Below are 18,618 nucleotides of genomic sequence, written 5' to 3'. Positions count from 1 at the left end.
CTGCCATTAAAAATTCAAAGTATGGGTTAGCTGAAAATTGATAAGTTATCATTTGAAGAAGGAAGTGGAAAGTTTCAAACAGACAAGTCTAGCAAAAGAAACAAAACTGATTTCTGTTGTAGCCTTTGGGATGCACTCTTTCTCTTGGCTTTACAGCAAATCAGGAGAACTTTTTCTTTTTTTTAAGTTAGTATTTCAGTTTTCTGGAAGGAGCCAGATCAAGCTTTTTAGGCATTATCTACCAGAGACGTGCCGAATCAATTGCAGGTTTCATTTTGTAGGTGTTGATATCAATGAATGGAGTGCTAGCTCAGCCTTTCTGAAAGTAACAGACGAAGGTGGCCTCAATAATTTCATTAAGATCGTGGATACGCACTTGCCTTGGGGATTTGGAGTTGAGCTTAATCAGATCTGGATTTGACATTTCACAGCCCACATCAAGGATTTCTACAAAAGAACATTAGAGCATTGCCAGCTATGCTCTTGCTCTTATTTAGTGCCTCCTCCTGTGTAACTGAACAGGCCTTGTGCTAATCTTGTTGATGCTTTGGCTGCATTTCTGCCTTGATGCACAGCACTCAGAGCTTCTGCAGGCCTTAGCATGTTTCAATGGGTGAAAAAGCATTTATTTAGTGCCTATTATGCCCTAAGGCCCTGGGCTAGGATCTGAGATAGATATGGTGGTGAACGAGACTAAATAGATGCTGAGCTGCCTTCATGAACATAACATATAGAAGCTACAGAAACATAGCCTGTGGTTCAAAATCAACTAGCTATTTTTACTCTTTCATTATGTACCATAGATGATGCCTGCCCTTGAGGAGTCCAGTCCAGTAGTTCTCAAACTTTAGTCACTTATGGAGCTTCGGAGACTTATTTAAAATGAGAACAAGGCATGAGCACTTTTCATAGGCAGATATTTTTGAAGCAATTGTTCTTTAGACCATAATTTGAGACATGCTGATAAAGTAGAAGTGATACGAACAAATAGTTGCTAAAATATCACAATAAATGCTGCACCTGTCACAGTGGAGGCTCAAAGGTGGAAGAGTTCATCTTTGTATGAAATGCCAGAGAAGGCTTCCAAGATTAAGATGTAGATCTTGTAGAATGATATAGGGTTTCATCAGGCATACAGTACCATGAATGGAACAGTTGAGGAGAAGAGTGAATTCCAGGTAGAGAGAAGAGCAGGCAAAAGACAAGATGAAGACAGTATACCTGTTTAGGTGCTCTGTAGGTGTAGAGCTGAGAGGGAGAATGATAGAATATGTGTTGGAAAAATAGGCTGGAGGCAGGTCATAGAGGATCTTAAAAGCCAACGTAGGGCCGAGAAACTGTTGGTGAGAAATCATTTTGTAGCAGGGGAATAATGTGATCAAACTTGCACTTTAGACAGATTATTCAGGTGGCAATATGGTATTGGATAGGAAATAAACAATGTAGAAAGTAGGAAGCAGTCGGCATTTCTCTCTTAGTGTTGTTAAGTATAAAAATAATAAGCTTGTTATCAGGATATAGATGTAAAGTATTTCTTGGTTGTAAAGATATATACATAAAGAAAGGTGAACTACCAGCCACGAGAAGAGCAGAAGTCACAGACGAGCCAGGCTTCCAGAACCTTCACTTGGGCATTAAGCAGGCACTCTCTCTGCACCTGCTTCTCACCTTTCTCTCCATTGATTAGCCTCCTCTGTTCCTTGTATCTGTCTCAGACCTTCTTCCAACTCAAAATGTTTACTTCCTTAGGAATACTTAAGGAAAAGATGTAGATTGAACAGATGCGACATACGGGGACAAGTGGAGGAGGAATCTCATCAAGTCTGTCCCTTCACTTAGAGAGTGGTCTTGAACAAGGACTTTTGCACATCAGTGATCCATTTGTTAGTGAAACCTGAATTTATTTATACAATGATAGTCATCGCCTGTTTTTCCCACTTATCTTTTTCCTAATGGAAAAGCCTAAAAGTGTCGAATTAATGCCAATTGATTTTGTGAGCCACAACTGGGAAGGAGTACAAAGATACACAAATGTAGTCTCTTTATTTCTCTAGCAAAACTTTATCAATTCAGAATGATTGGGAGAAAACAATTACTAGCATAAATATATGAATATTCTGAGTTGTGGACAATTATAAAGCATTTAGTCTTGTCTTCAAGTATAAGAATTCAAACTTAGTTTCTGTTACAATTACATCCTTGAGGCCCTGCTAAATTATTTAAAGTAATTTATAATGAACATTAATTTCTTTTCATATAAACAGTCCTGCATTTTTAAAAATATGTTATTCTACACAATTATAATATTCCCTTACAAAAGGTTAATGCATCATGCATTTCTTTAGAAAACCCATTGCCCCATGAAGTAAGAGAGAAATTTAAAACTCTTCTCCAGCATCAACTGTTACAAATTAAAAATGTGTCTTGCTAAACATTGAGAGTCGCATAATTTGACAACCAAAATTCATAAAAGTCAGAATAAGTGAGGTTTTTCTGTGTTAGCCACAGCTTCTTTCCACAGATCATTATCCTTGTTTCCAAGGCTCTAGGTCAGCCTTGGAATCGAGTTTCAAAAGCCTTTAGTTCTACAAACATTCAAGAGTCATGAAAAAGTCTCATTAGCCCATTGGCAGTGTTCCTTGTAAACACCAGCTTCCACACATTGCCACAAAGCTGGGCTGAGAGGACTCAGAGAGCTGCCTGCAGCACATACATACCCAGGATACTCGTTACACACATGCTCCCATGCAAAACGAGCAAAAATGGGGCTGGCCGGAAAGGCAGACAGATCAGTGTCTATCCATTCCCAGTGCTTCTTTGGCCCATTCCTGATTTTTCTGAGGCTAATGCTGATCTACTAGCACTAGAAGAAACTAGTGAAGAAGATTTTTGTCAATTAGCAGGAAGCCAACCCTCCCACTCTTGGCTGCTCCCCATGGGATTCTCGATATTCTTTCCCTCTCCATTGCAGCTTCTAGCGTGGTGGGCCTAGTCTCTGTGCAGTTGACGTGGAGGCAGATGAGAATGTATTCAGTCATCTACAAGTGGCATTCATTTCAGTTCTCCTAAACTATCCCTGACCAGCTTCATAGGGGGCCCATTCCTGTGATGTGCACCAGCTTGGTGAAAAAATTCTTGTCCATTAGGATTTTATGAACTTCGATCATAGCACCTCTTAATGTGAATCAATCAAGACCTAAAAGTCTCGATTATTCTATTCTATCTTCACAGGGATATCTCTTAATCCTCTCCATTAATGTAGTCGTCCTTTCCTAGACTTTGTAGCTCTGTCCTGTCTTTTTTGAGAATTCAATTGAGAACAATAGAGTAAAACCTCATGGTCCTTGGAGTTTGCAAGTCCAGAGGTCAAGCATAGACTCTGCTCTGGAATTGCTCTGTGACTTGGGACAGGGTACTTGACTTTACCAAGCCTATCTCCTCATCAGTAAAATCAGAAGAGCAACAGCACACTTTTTAAATAAATTAGCATTAAATAAATGCTAATAAATAAATTAGGATTAAATAAATTAGCATTTGTATCAGTTAGAACAGCACCTGGTCCATTCAAACATAAGCATGATCATTTGGACACACAAACATAACAAACACAAACATGACTAGATGGCTGAGTGGTTCTCTTTACATGAATGTTTGGCAAACTACAATCGATGCGTTTGTTAGGAATCAAATCTCAGAATTTTTCTGACCCTCAATAAAATGCAGTTGATCCTATCCAGCCTTAAAGTGGCAGCTGCTCTAACAGTTTTGACTTCACTTATACCGTGTATAAGCCCGCACTATACACCTTACTGAAAGCAATATTTATTATTTATCATTTGTTCAATGTCCACTCTTGTTCAGGCACTATGTTAGGAACTGATGTTTTAGAAAAGAAAAACCAAAGACTTTATTTACCCTTAGAAACCTTAGAGGGCTGCTCAGAGTATGTACACAGTTGTTGAAAGTATCACCTTCTTTATTAGTCAGCATTTAAATAGTGTAACAAACAGTCCCAATGTTAATATCTCAATAAAGGTTTATTTCTTCTTCACATTCTGTGTTATCTATGCTTTGTAGCAAATGATCCCCAAAACTTAGCAGTTTAAAACAACAAACATTTATTAGCTCACATAGTTTCTGAGAATCCAGAAGCAGCTTAGCTGGGTGATTTTAGCTCAGTGTCTCTCACAAAGCTATATTCAAACTATCTGCTATAGTTGCAGTCATTTGAAGGATCAGTCAGAGCTGGGGCATTCTTTCCCAAGCTCACTCACTCGACTATTGGCAGGCCTCAACCCCTCGCTTACTCTTGGAGGGAAGTCTTCATTCCTTACAATGGCATTTCTACAGGCTGCCTAAGTGACCCCAAGATATGGCAGCTGGCTTTCCCCAGAGAGAGTGTAGAGAAAGATAGAGATAGATAGATAGATATAGATAGATAGATAGATAGATAGATAGATAGATAGATAATAGATAGATAGATAGATAGATAGATAGATAGATAGATAGATAGATAGATAGATATGTAGATAGAGAAAATGAGCAAGAGAGCACCCAAGACAGAAGTTACGGTCTTTTCTAAAATAATCTCAGAAGTGATATATTATCACTTCTGCCACATGCTATTGGTCCCACAGACCAACCATGGTACCATGCAAAAGGTAAACACACAAGGGATAAATACCATGAGATGCAACCGCTAGAGACTGACAATCACACAATAAATATGTGTCACAGTCTATTGTAAGTCATTGATCAGGGGAAGTGAATTGGAGCAGAGTCTGCTCCATACAGTTTAATTCTAGGACCCATCCTCTTTCCATTCAGAGTTTCCTTCCCCCTTACATCTTTGGTGTTCTCTACCTGATCGTCTGCATCTTGCCAGGAGGTCAGAGCAAGGGAAGAGCACTACTGTGGGGTTGCCCAGCAGATTCTAGTGGCCAGACTAGGCCATTGTGTACATTACTATGGCCCACATTCCACTAACCAGAAATCATCTCATTGCAGGGGAGACTAGGAAATGTGTTCTATCTGTGACAATAGATTAAAAGGGAATGGGATTTAGTGAGTATATAGCAGGCACTCTTCCACACTATTTGAAAAGAGATTGCATATTTAAACAGCTTAATTTTTCAAAAAGCTATCTGTTCAATTTTAATACAACAACGAAAACATATGATTGCCTATCAATAGGTGATCAAGCAACTGATTGATTGCATGTTTTCACCTTTTCAATGTATTGTAAATGCAGCCTCCTATTGAAGGGGCCTGTAAGCAGGTGGTGGAGACCAGTTCCTGAACCATTAAGTTTGCTGCTTTTTCAGGATGCTGGCAGAAACAAGTCTTGCCTTGTTTCCCAAGTGGGGAAAGAAGAAACTCATTGTTCCCAAGCAAATGAAAATACAAATCACAAGACTAAAATTATGAATGCAAAACAATATATTAAAATGTGGCTTGTGTATAGTATTTGCATGCATTTTAATATGCATCTGTCATTTCCTTTGCTAAATTCAGTAGGTGCTGAAAATATTAAACAACTGAGTACAGTTAATAATTAGGGGAACTGTTTTGAAATATATTTTAACTCATTTACATTTAACCCATTCTATTGCCAAACCTCTTGGTCTTCAAGGACTTTGAAATGTTAAATCAGATCATTTTATCTGTCAGAGCTCAGATCTCTGTGACCTAAAAATAATTCATAAAAATATTTTTCATAAACTGACAAGATAATACTCGAATGATTGGAACATGACTGAAATCATTGATGGGATAGAAAAATCAAATCCAAATTTGAAAACTGGAAAAGGCTTTGGAGATCCTTTAGATTAGATATTCTCATCTCTCCTACTTATTCTGAAGTCTGGCCACATTTATATCCAAAGAATCCATGAAAAATTTAAGACCACATTTTCCAAAACCCCAATTTGCTGAGCCTTCTGCTCCATTTATCTTTGCAGCTCAAGTTTTCAGAATCTGTTTTGCCCTTTTCTGGGGTTTGTTTGTCTGATTTTCTATTTGAGCAACCCCCAAAAAAGAAATCACTTTTTGGGCGATAACAAAAATGAAGCAAATTCTAACCACACTTAGAATCCTTGCTCTCTACACATGGAGGCGTCTGGACCAGAAAAGAAGAATATATTTCATGAGAACCCAGTTCTAAATCATAAACTTGAAATACATCAAGTTCTTTGTTATTAATTGGCACTTACCTCACCTGAAGGCTTTTGCCAAGAAGAGCAGAGGGGTTTAATGGGGAAGGAAGAAAGGAAAGAGCCTGGAGCTCTGGAAAACAGTCCTAACCACATGTGAATTTTAGCTGGGGGGCTTCCCACCCCCCAGCATGCTAGAGCAACAAAGTGGCCTATGTGCTTTCCCAAACCTCAGCTGTTTATTTGGGGGGTAAGGCTCAGACTGGGGCCTGAGTGATAACTGCTTCGTGTAATTACGAAGACAGCTTGAAAACTATGCCCTTCTTTGTTTCAGCTTCCAGATGACGGCTGTGTAACTGCTGTTTGTGCCAGTTTTATTTCAAAGCCCTTTTCTTTCCATATTTCAAAGGTCAGTGTGTTTACTGGTGGCCAAAAAGAGACTGTGTGTAAGAGAAAGAAACACATGTGGTTGAGTGGCAGAACTGGATGAGGAGTCAAGAGAACTGAACTCGAATCCTAGATTGGCTTCTAGATAAGTGAGAGAACTGAAACTATTTGACCTCTACTTCTTCATTACCATAGAAAGGAGAGGAAGTAAATGATAGTAATAGTCTCTTTTCGGTTAAAAGAAAAATTCTAGAAGTCTGGTTCAGGAAGGAGAAATGCAGGTATTTCCAGTAAAAGAACATTATCAAAACGCAGCCAAGAAAATGTCCACTTCATCTTTCTCACAATGGAACTACTGCCTCCTTCAAGGAAAGCAGACCTAGTATTCTGGCCATCCTTGGAAACCTTGAGATTGTTTTTGGTCAGGGAATATTAGCATAGGGAAATAAAGCAAATCCCGATCACTTTATCGGGAGTCTCAGCTGGCTTTCCGACATCATTACTGAACATCAAGGCTGATCAGACTGAGTTACCTGCCCATATATAAAACATTATTGTTTCTATTATGAATATTTGAAAATAGCATCAAATTTCATTACATGGGGTCAATACCTATTTCAAATGTCCTTCATGATTCATTTTCTTCCAATCTGTATTTTTCCATTTATCTTCCCTCAGTTTTCTGTACATTGAGCTCCTGGGGAAAGGAGATGAATAAGTTGCTAAAGGGGTAGAGAACATGTAGTACTTTGAAACTAGATGTGCCTGGGTTTAAATCTTAATACTGACAGATATTAGCTGTGTAACCTTGTATAATTTACTTAAACATTCTGTGCCTCAGTTTCCTTGTCTACTAATATAAGCACTCACTTCATGATGTTGTGAGGATGAAATGGACTGACATGTGTGAGATATATAGAATAGTAGTGCCTGGCACTTAAGCAAACATTCAAATGTTAGCTAAGCATGAAAAACATTCTCTCTTTCTGAAATGACTTCTACATTTAGAAAAATCTTCTCTTTTGTGCTACTATTTCTTTTCTTGAATCAATCCACATACACCAATATAAATAAAAAAGCAAATGTGCAAATGCCAAGGGACTAGTGCATGCATTGTAAAAGGTAGGAAATAGCAAAAGAGAAAAAGAAAATAAATAGAAGGTCTAAAACTTAATCTTCCAATTATTGTGCATTTTCAGCCTCCTGTAAAGAAGGGTACTCTCTGCCTTGAGTTTGCACAAGACAAACAGAATTCTCACTAATTGACCAGGATTCTTGGCTCTGACTCAAAAGAACAGAAAGGAGGAGAAAACAGAAAAGAAGAACTGAAGTGTATGGAAAACCTTGTCTAAACCCTGCATTTTCATTGCACTGAATCCATTAGTTGGATACCTGCATTTTACAATCAAAGAAAACGAGGTTCAGGAAAGCGAAGCGACTTTTCAGAGTCTATTCAGACAGACATAGGGTGGCTGGGGCTTAAACTCAGGTCTTTTGGATGCCAAGGCCCGCACTTTTGTCTCCTTTCTACATCACCTTCTTAGGAAAGGCCCGGCTAGGATGGGTTCTAAGGGGCTGCCAGGAGTACAGGTTGAACCTAGATTCCAGATGATCAAAGACTATATATACAATATTAGCGGGAGGCTCTTGTATTTTTCCTGAGCTATTTCTACCCCTGTTCACACGAAGTGAACTCATGGGAGTCTTTGTTGTGAACACTGCAATTTTAGGAGAGGGGAAACTTTGGAAAGTAGTTTCCTTTCACCACTAACATCAGAACTAGCTCCTTGGTCATAGTCTCTCATTGGCGGCCTGCACTTCCTTTCATTCTCTTCAGGAACTCCATAGAAGTAGAGTTCAGGTGTGACCTCCTGTAGGTGTTCACGGGGGATAGCGGCACACGTGTGCAGAACTTCCCAGCCCCGCACCCACGGCTTCAGACCCACCGAGTGAGCTCCCTATTGTTGCACGGAATGGCAATGTCCACATAGTGCAGAGGAGAGTCTGTATTACACAGAGCTATAGAAGGCAGCTCAGTGTAACACCTCTGTTAGAGACCAGTGCTCAGCTCTGGGATCAGTAGCCACTGGAAGTCTAAGTTCTAGGAAGGCTGCCTGGATCTGATTAGTGATGTTTCCAGGAATGAAGTGGCCAGTAGTGGGAGTGGCTTCAATGGCAGCAGCAAACTTCAACACAGCTTGCTGCCCACTATTCCTGGATGATATGACACTGACATCAGCTGGGCTTTTAATGGCAACAACGGCATAAGCTATCCCCAGGAGTTTCTTTCAGGTTCTCTCTACATTTATAATGTAGATACCATCACTTTTCCTTTTATAGATGTACTTACCGTTCCATTTTGAAGTCAAGGTTGGTGCCGCCTAAGTGGGTTCCTGCTGCAAGGAATTTGAGAACATCCTCATCCTTCATTTGCAGGGCATCAAGGGCTCCTGACATTGTGAAAGTTTCCCTTGAAATTAGGACAAGAACCCAGAACACTACCGTATGGATCCTGCTCTGGGTAGCTGGGAGAAAGTGCAATACTTCATGGAGATAAAGAGAGCTTGGGTGCATAAATTCCTTCTTGGTCATAACCTTGACCCCCACTCCACCAAACACACGCATACACACACACACACACACACACACACCACACCACACTACACCCTTCATTGCCTTGGAGCAAGTATGGGCCATGTTGATGAGAATCTGGCAAAAAAAAAAAAAAAAGATCAGTTTATTTTCTTTATATCTAACTGTTTCATTAAATTCAAGGTTTTCTAAACCTGTTCGTGTATGTTTAGACATATGGCATAAGTCATTTGTGAGAATTTACCTAAAAGTTTTATCCAAATTCCTTTTAAGAAAGGTGTCAAGACCTCATTCTCAATTCTGTTAGTAAAGCTGTGATTTCCCCATTTAAAAGTTGAGATGCTAAAGTTAAACAGGAATATGGATTTCACTTTCAATAAAATCACTGGCTGGTAAAAACCCAAATTAAAACAGAGCATTGGAAATCAAGCTGCCTTTTTCTATTAGAACTAACAAGAGCTGTTTCATTTTCCAAATCAAAAGTTCCAGATACTGAAATTCTATTTGCAGAAGATGCTAGGGATTATTAAAAAGGCAGATAGCTATCATGAGCTGGCATGTTTTCTTGTGGTTGCCAGAATGTTTAAATGACAAAGCTAAGACCAGGTGCACACAATACATCAACATTTTAATTGAAGAATAAAGAACAGAAAGAAGACATGAAATGATCCAAAGCATTTAGAAAAGATAGCTTTCTTTTGAGACTCAGCAGTCACCTCATAATTATAAAAGAGGCTGTTCGTTTAATGCATCTCTTTTCTATCTTTTCTTCCCTACTTATATTTCTCTTCTGTCTATAGTTCTCCATCTTAAAATAAAAAGACACTAATAGTAATAATAACCAACAAAACCTTTGTTTGGCTTGGTGCCCCCTTTAGTCCCTATCTAAAAAAGAGATTCTTAATCTGGGCTCCGTACAAAACCTTATGTATAAGTATCTAATGGTACGTTTTGGGGGGGAATTAGGTCAATAACTCTCATAAACATGCAAAGAACTTATAACCTTCCAAAAAAGTTAAGCCAACACAACAAAAAACACTAAAAAAAAAATATATGGCACCCTCTTAGTCCATCTTTTTTATACTGATATTTTGGTTCAGCTGGGCTTTTGATGAAAGCTAATGAATTGTCAATTCAAGGTTAAATTTTCTGGTCAACATAGATATGGTGCTGCCGATTACTTTGGATATTGTAGAGATGAAATCATTCAGCTATCCGGCTATCCACTTTAGTTCAAACTCACCTTTCCTCCAAAATTATTTCCTTTCCACCTTGGCCTCATGACCCCTCTCCCTTCTCTTAGGCACTCTTGCTTGAGATCTAAATTGTCTTGGAGATTTTCCTGACCTTTATATCTCCTGTCTAATCAGTTGGCAATACTCTCAGATTACCTTTAGAAGTCTCTTGCATACAACTTTTCCTTTTCATTGTTAAAAACCAGCATTGTCCGCCATTGGTGGTTTTTACCACCGGCTGAACATTCGGATCGCACTGGGAGTTTTTTACATTGTACTGAAGCTTAGACTCAAACCCAGAAAGTTCCATGCAGCTTTTCTGGGATAGAACCTAGGCCTCTGTATTTTTTTTTAAAGCTCTTCAGAGTGCAACCAGAGCTGAGAGTCACTTGTCTACTCTTTCTTATTTAACTATATTTTTTTTTACTATAAAAGCATTCTAACTGGTGATCTTGTATCCAATGTTGCTACTCTCTATCTTATTCCATATTACTTTCTTCTCACCCACATTAATCTTCCCAGCATCTGAATTTCCTCATGGCTTTCTCTGATGGGAAACTCCATTGCCTTTCATTGCCTGTCTGTAGAAGCTTAAACTTAAATGGTCTGGGGGTCTTTAGGGATTCCCCAGGACTCCACTGGGACTCCTGACTGGGGAGGATAAAGGGATAGTGCTCTGGAGAGTCTCTCCCCTAATTTTGTAAATAAGACCCTCCCATTACAAAGTGGCTTGACTTGCTTAAAGACACAATCCTTTAGTAGTAGATGACATGGAACTAGAATTCAGATCCTCTTACCCTTGACCCCTTTTTCTAATTCAGAATGCTGCCAATGCTGAGGCTATAATAATTAGTGATAGAAGTCGGTACTGGGACTTTGCCATTTTTCTCCATTTGCTAGTTCTATTCTGCAGCCTTGGCTTTCCTTTTCTTGGAACATCTTCAGCAGGTGTCTCAGTATCTTCAGGAAAATCAGAGGTGACTGAAAGATTTGGTTAGTCTGATTTGTCATGACTTGTTAACAGCAGCTGATAACACTGAGGACTTGATGCCATGCCTGTCAACCTAATAACGGTGTGTTTAGGGCACACCGTGTCCTGCTTCGACTTCAAAATCTATCTGTGAGGAAAAAAGCAGTAAATTTATATGATGCGTGAACTAGAAGAGGCTCCATTTTTTAAAATCTTTCCCTCTTTTCTTCCAATAATTAGCTATTTCATACCTCAGTTAAATTATTTCTTTCTATTGTTTGGTAAAGAAATGTGAAACAAACAAAATAAAATAATACTTGTGTTTTGTCAGAAAGTTTCTTTTCTGTTATTCTCAGGTTTTCAGGAGGGAAATTGACAAGATCCACGAGTTATCCATATAGCAGCTTATTGTGATTTGGGGAAAATTAAATGCTCTACCTGCCCCAAAATATCATTTATCCACCTCTCACATTACCTGAAGTTCTCAGTTTGGTTACTCTTCCTGGTAATAAGGCAATTTTCATTTCGTGAAATGAAAATGTGATATCCCAAAAGCATAACATTCATTTATCAGCATTCATTAATATCTTAAACCAGATATTATTATTAATATCATCATCATCATCATCCATCATCATCATCATCATCATCATCATCATCTCCACCTGGCTCAGAGCAAAGTCCTGAAGGAATGGAACTTGTATGGGTAAAGTTGATTGATAAAAGATGATATGGAGGGGAGCAGAAACAAAAATCTAGAGCTCGGGGGCAGCATTATAGGAGGAACCTGAGCACTAACAGGAAAGAAAAATGGAAAGAGGGTGTCAAAGGGCAAGTTTTGCCTGATTCTCAGTAAGCATTTTCCTCAGAGTTCTCCTTAGTTGGCTTTATTTCTTCATTGATTTTTTGCTGGGTATTGGCCGACAATTTGAAAAGAATAACAGCAATCACTATAACTAAAATCTTTTGAGCACTTTCTAAGTGTTCGACATTGCTTGAATCATTCTACATTTGGAGATTAGATCCCATTAATATCCCCATTTCGCAGATGATAAAACTGAGGCCCAGAGGTTTAAAGAACTTCCCTAAGATCATCCAGCGAGTAAATGATAGCATCATGGTTTTGACACAAGCAGTCTGTCTCCAAAGCATGTATTCTCAACCTCAGTGATCTATTGTCTCTCAAAATCACAGCATTTGTAAGCAAATGGTAGAGTTAATCTTCAAATCCAGATAGTCTGATTCTAGATCATTCTACTGTAATAGCTCCTGGGCTGGAATGAATCTTTCAAATACATCAGAATTTACAGTCATGGACACTAATGATCCAGAAGAAGGTTCTTGGTTTAGAATTTTCCTAAAGTTGCCTCAGTCCAGTGTCTCAATAACAACATTCTGTTGATTTAATATAAAATGCCAGTCAGACAAAGGCAGTTGAAAACCTCACAAAGTGTTGGGCAAAATCCCTGCTCAGCTGTTATTGTCCCATACTGAAATGGGGAATTCAAACTAAATTACTTCTTGTCTCTGTAAAAGGTCAGCTGAAAAAAAATTGTTTAATATGTCTCCTTCCTGTATATAACCAAACACTGCTAGTGCCCAAGGAACATCAAAGATAAACCTGAAATCTTGAATTTAGGAAATCACTGCACAACCTTTAGTTGTATTTTGCAAGGCCCTCTGAAGAGCTTTTTGGTTATTATCTAATTAATCCTCTTAGACATTCAGCCAGGTTTTCAACCCTTCCTACAAAAAAGAACTTCTCTGGAAATAAAGCAGATGGCATTTAATCAGATTAATTAAAAATAAAAATAAGTGGTTGTAGTTTGAAGAAAGGCTTGCTCAACTCATCTCCTCTCACTTAATGATGGAACAAATTTTGGTAAGATGGTCCACTTGGGGGTTGGAGAGAAGAATAAAATGTCTTTTAGGCCAGTGGTACTGGAACTCAACTTCTTGATGATTCTCTGGGAGCTGAAGAGATAGAAATAGAATTGCTGAATGCAGGAAGGTGGGAAAAGCTGAGGGAAGGAGCAGCAAATTTACACAATGCATGAACTAGAGGAGGCTCTATTTTTGAAATCTTTCTCTCTTTTCTTCTAATAATTAGCTATTTTCATACCCCAATTAAACTATTTCTTTCTATTGTTCAGTAAATAAATGTGAAACAAACAAAATAGAACAAACAAAAAAATACTTTCATTTTGTCAGAAGGTTTCTTTTTTTCTGTTATTCTCAGGTTTTCAGGAAGGAAATGCCTCACCTGCTCTCTTAATAGGTTTGACCTATCTTTGCTTGTGACCAACTTTCTTTTCCATGGAGGCCTCGAAGAAACAGAAATACATTGCAGCAGGGATTCCCAGTCTTTTTGTCAAGCAAAACAGCTTTTCATTTCCTCTAAAGCACTAAAGTGGGGATGGAGGTGGGGAGTTTCTAGCAGATGTTTCATTCCTTCTTGGGGAAGCTGTCTACCCCCAGACCACTGACTTGAGCACTTTCAGATCAGATTGGGCTTCCAAATCTTCCAGCAGAGTCAATGGATTCACAATTCACATACCAAGATTCTTCTATTTGATGAAAAATTAAAAAAAAATCTCTTAAGAAAAAGAAGAAGTAATTACTTTCTGTTTCCCTTCCCCACAACATGTTTTGAGCACCAAGCTAAACTCATTGGCCATCAGAGTTGGTCAAAACAGTGAAGTCGACATCTGGAATTCTTTCATCTTAGCACCACATCATCTTTGTTTATATCCCAGACCAAGTTTCACGTAAATGCCCTTATTGCCCTAGGTAGAGTTTCCAGGATTGCTGTCCTGTTTGAATGAGACATTCTACCAGGTTTTCACCTTATGGAGTGCCATCTTCCTGCTAAGGTAATAACTTCTCTGGAAATAATACTCTGACTATAGGTGCTCACAATCCTACTGTTTACTCTTAAACCATTCATATTTCTTGAGTTTTTAGAATACAAGACTATGCTTCTGCTCTGAGTTGGAGGACATGTAATGTGGAGATAGAGAAACTGTTTAAACTCTTCAGGTAGCCATGCTAGCATGGTTCTCTAGGAATACATAACCTATAGAATTGCAGATTTTAGAGTTAGCAGGAAATTCAGTGAATCACTTAACCAAGTTCAAATGTCTTGGATAGAATGATACCATTTTACAGATGACACACAGAGGCCCAGAGGCACTAAAGGCTTTATATAAAGTTACCTGGTCATCTCTTCATACTAAGAGCTAAGGAAGGCCTTGGGCCCTTCTGCCTCCTACTTTATGCTATTCTACAAATATTCAAAGGAACATATGATGCCAATAGATAATGGTTTATGTACATGTGGTATTTACAAGAGAAGAAGAATGAAATACTTAATAATGCAACATAGAAGTCCTGTGATATGAATCCTTTCTGATTTCTAGCTTAATTTGGCTCCTTTAAGAATCTAACCCAGTCTAGGGTCATGCTACCCTGAATAAGCCTGATCCCGTCTAATCTCAGAAGCTAAGTAGAGTCAGATCTGGTTAGTACTTGGATGGGAGACTACCTAGGAAGACCAGGTGCTGTAGGCATAAAAAATAAAAAAATAAATAAATAAGGGATTGTAAGGTGACAAGATCCTTGCAATCTGTGAGGTCAACCAAGGGCTGCCTCGTCTAAAAAAATAAAATTAAAAAAAAAAAAAGAGAAAAGAATCTAATCCAAACTCAACAAAAGTAATGTCCTGCAACATAGTCATTATTTATGGATTAATGGCTCCAATTCCTGACTTCATAGCATAGAATGTTGTTTCTTACTCCATTTTTGTCATCCTTATTTTATAACGGTTCTCTGTTAAAGTCTTCTTGTAGTCTTCTCCCATTTGCCTCATGACTTGCCACCTCAACTTGGCTTTTTGCTATTGCTTGAGCCCTTCCTTGATAGTTGTCTGAGTCCTCAAAAGGTCATATAGGTAACACTATTTTGAGGTCAGACGGTCCCCAGGCCTCATCTTCTATATGCTGCTTATAGACAGCCCCCTCCTAGTCTACTGGTGAGTGGTACAGAATTTTTCTGGTGATAGTTATGGTAATTACAAACTTCAGAGCTCTATACAAATGGCTTTTGTCATCATTGTAATAAAGATAGACAGGGTTTAGAAAGAGTGAGAGAGAGAAGAAAAAAATAGATGGTAGGGTTAGTTTGTGGAGTTCCCATAAGTATTATCTGGAGTTCTAGATATAGAGTTGAAATGCAGATTCTGAACTTGAATTATGAATTTTGAATTACTGCAGACAGAAAAAAAGAGCATTCTTCAGTTGATATAAAAATACCCATTCCCACACAGACAAATGTGGGAAAGGATGCCATATGGAACCTGAGAGGAGATGGTCATATTTTAGAGAACCAAATAAGTGCAAAAAAAAGATACAAATAGAATAAAGATATTTTTCTTAACCTCAAGTAGCAAGCATTCCCTAATTACTTTGTAGAAAGAAGTAGAAGTGTTTTTAAGATAATCATTATTATCTAATATTATTGTGAATATACATAATTTAATATTATTGTGAATTTGTGTTTATATAGTTATATTGCATTCAAAATCTGTTGCTATTTAACAAAATGCCTCAAGATTTAGTGGCTTAAAACAACAAACATATTATCTCACCATTTCTGAAAGTAAGAAATCTCAGAGTGGCATAGCTGTGTGATTCTGGCTCAGGGTTTCTCATGAGATTACAGTCAAGATATCAGCCAGGGCTGCATCATCTAAAGACTTGGATAGGCCTGGAGGATCTGCTTCCTAGAAGTCTCACTCACTCCTTGGAATCATCAGTTCCTCACTAGTGTTGCCCAGAAGTCTCAGTTCTTTATCATATGAGCATCTCCATAGAGCTGCCTGCTGGCCTTAATACATGATAGCTGGCTTCTCCCAGAGTGACTGGTCCAAAAGACTGAGAGAAAGACAACACTCGACATAGAAGCTGTGATTTCTTTTTGGGAATGGGAAATTTTTTATTGCAGTAAAATATATTTGCAATAATTTATCGTTTTAACAAATTTTAAGAGTACAATTCGGGGGCATTAAGTACATTCACATTGTTGTGAAATCATTGCCACTATCCATTTCCAGATCTTTTCATCATCCCAAACAGAAGCTCTGTACCCACTAAAAATAACTCTCATCTACCTACTCCCAACCTCCAGTAAGCTCTATTCTACTTCCTGTCTCTATGAATTTGACTATCCTAGGTACCTCATATAAATAGAACCACATAATATTTGTCTCTTGAGTCTAACTTATTTCACTTAGCACAATGTTTTTAAGATCTATTCATGTTATAGCATGTATCAGAATTTCATTCCTTTTTATAGCTGAATAATATTGCATTAAATGTATATACACATTTTGTTTATCCATTGATCTGTTGATAGATATTTGGGTTGTTTCCACCTTTGCTGTATTCTTTCAATAACCTAACCTAACCTGGGAGTGACAGACCATCACTTCCATAGCAGTCTATTCACTAGAAAAAAAGTCATTAAATCAAGCCCACACTCAAGGGAAAGGGAGGAAAAGAAATATCAAAGAATTTGTGAACATGTTTCTAAAAGAATAAAAGGTAATTAATTTTACCATTTACACATGATTTTTTCCATTAGGTTTGGTCACTGTTCTTAATTCCTCTGATAGTTTTATGAAATTCTGAGTTTAAAGATCTTTCTAGGGAGTACACTCAGAGTAACCCCAAATAGAGCATAGTGTTGAAAAAGAGCAGACTTGAAAAATGATATGCTGTGTAAATATTTCTGTAACAAAGCTTATTTGGGTACATGAGATATTCTATATACAAATCTAATTTCTATTTTTATGGCGAGGCAACCCTTGGTTGATCTCACAGATTGCAAGGATCTTGTCAGCTTACAATTCCTTATTTTTTTCATTTTTACAGCTACAGCACCTGGTCTTCCTAGGTGGTCTCCCATCCAAGTACTAACCAGTCCTGACCCTGCTTAGCTTCTAAGATCAGATGAGATCGGGTTTGTTCAGGGTGGCATGGTCGTCGACTGATAAAACCTAATTTCTGTGCCACTCTTAGGCTTGGGTTTACCAGTAGAAAGAATGAAAGTAGGCTTGCCTCGTGTGTCATTCTACTCCTTAGGAGTGGGTGCCATTTCAGCGGCAGTAGTGGCTGTGGCATATATGTTTAGAGCATATTCAGAGTTATTCCTGGTGGAGTCTGTCTTTGTATATAGTTGGAAAAAGGCTTAGACAAAAATAACAACAGAAAGGAATGATTCCCCATGCCCCACTATTACTTTTTATCAATCCTGTAAATATTCTTATTTCCTTCTTTTAAGACTGAAACCACAAGGCTGAGCTCTTTTGCCTTTTTAATATATTACACTACTTTAATTTTCTATTTTGTGAAGAATATAAAGAATTTGGAAGTAGTTTGCAAAGCAGGGAGGATAAAAAAGCAATTATCTCATGCCAATTACACTAGGAAATAGTGGAGTTGCCATTCCTGCAGCATTTCTGTCCATTTTTCTTCATTACTATAATGGTGGTCGCGTTCCTCATTACCCAACACATTTCTCTTCATTACCAACTGTGGTGATAGGGGTGATGATGAGTGCTATTTACAGCTGGAATTCTGCGAAAGGCCCAGCAGATGAATAATAATTATTCAAACAGATATGTGGAGGCCGAAAAAGGCAAGTGGTTAAAGTGGGGCTATTGTGTCCTAGAAAAGCAGGGAAATAATTTCTTTTAAAGAGAGAGGGGCATTTCATGTATCTCAGTCAGGGACCATCCTACAGTGCTGGATTGGAAATGCTTGTCTAAGATACTCAGTGTGTTCTCATAAGAACTGGCCAGAAAACATCAAACAAATCCCTAGGACTGTTGTAACCATAGCTTCATCTGCTGAAGAGGAAGAAGGGCTTTTCTAAAGTCTGTGCTCAAAAAATAACTCATCACTAACATCCCTGTATTCAGTTTTCTATCTATCTGGGGCAGTCTTGTTGGGGTAATATGTATAAAGGCATATCAATTATGATCTATCTATCTATCTATCTATCTATCTATCTATCTATCTATCTATCTATCTTAGAGTTCTCTAAAGAGAGAGTGAAAGAAAGATTTATTTTAAGAAATTGGCTCAAGTGACTATGGAGGCTTAGATAATCTGATGGGGTAGGCCAGCAGACTGAACACTTGGGGAAGACTAGCAGTTTGAGTTCAAAGGCAGTCTGCTAGAAGAATTCTTTCTTGTTTAGGAGAGGTCAGCCTTTATTCTAT

The 18,618-nt window shown here is 38.2% G+C and overlaps 3 pseudogenes; 1 reads left to right on the top strand and 2 right to left on the bottom strand.

Annotated features, from left to right (window-relative positions):
- Window positions 1-8,233: 8,233 nt before the first annotated feature.
- Window positions 8,234-8,996, bottom strand: LOC102881601 (annotated as a pseudogene).
- A 5,790-nt stretch (window positions 8,997-14,786) lies between these two features.
- On the top strand, window positions 14,787-14,905 carry LOC112472424 (annotated as a pseudogene).
- A 2,358-nt stretch (window positions 14,906-17,263) lies between these two features.
- LOC112472447 lies at window positions 17,264-17,382 on the bottom strand (annotated as a pseudogene).
- Between the last annotated feature and the right edge of the window lie 1,236 nt (window positions 17,383-18,618).

The sequence above is a fragment of the Pteropus alecto genome, unplaced genomic scaffold (genome assembly GCF_000325575.1).
Source record: "Pteropus alecto unplaced genomic scaffold, ASM32557v1 scaffold76, whole genome shotgun sequence".
Classification (NCBI taxonomy): Eukaryota; Metazoa; Chordata; class Mammalia; order Chiroptera; family Pteropodidae; genus Pteropus; species Pteropus alecto.
Note: the sequence above shows the minus strand (reverse complement) of the source record. Positions and strands in the feature narration are given on the sequence as shown.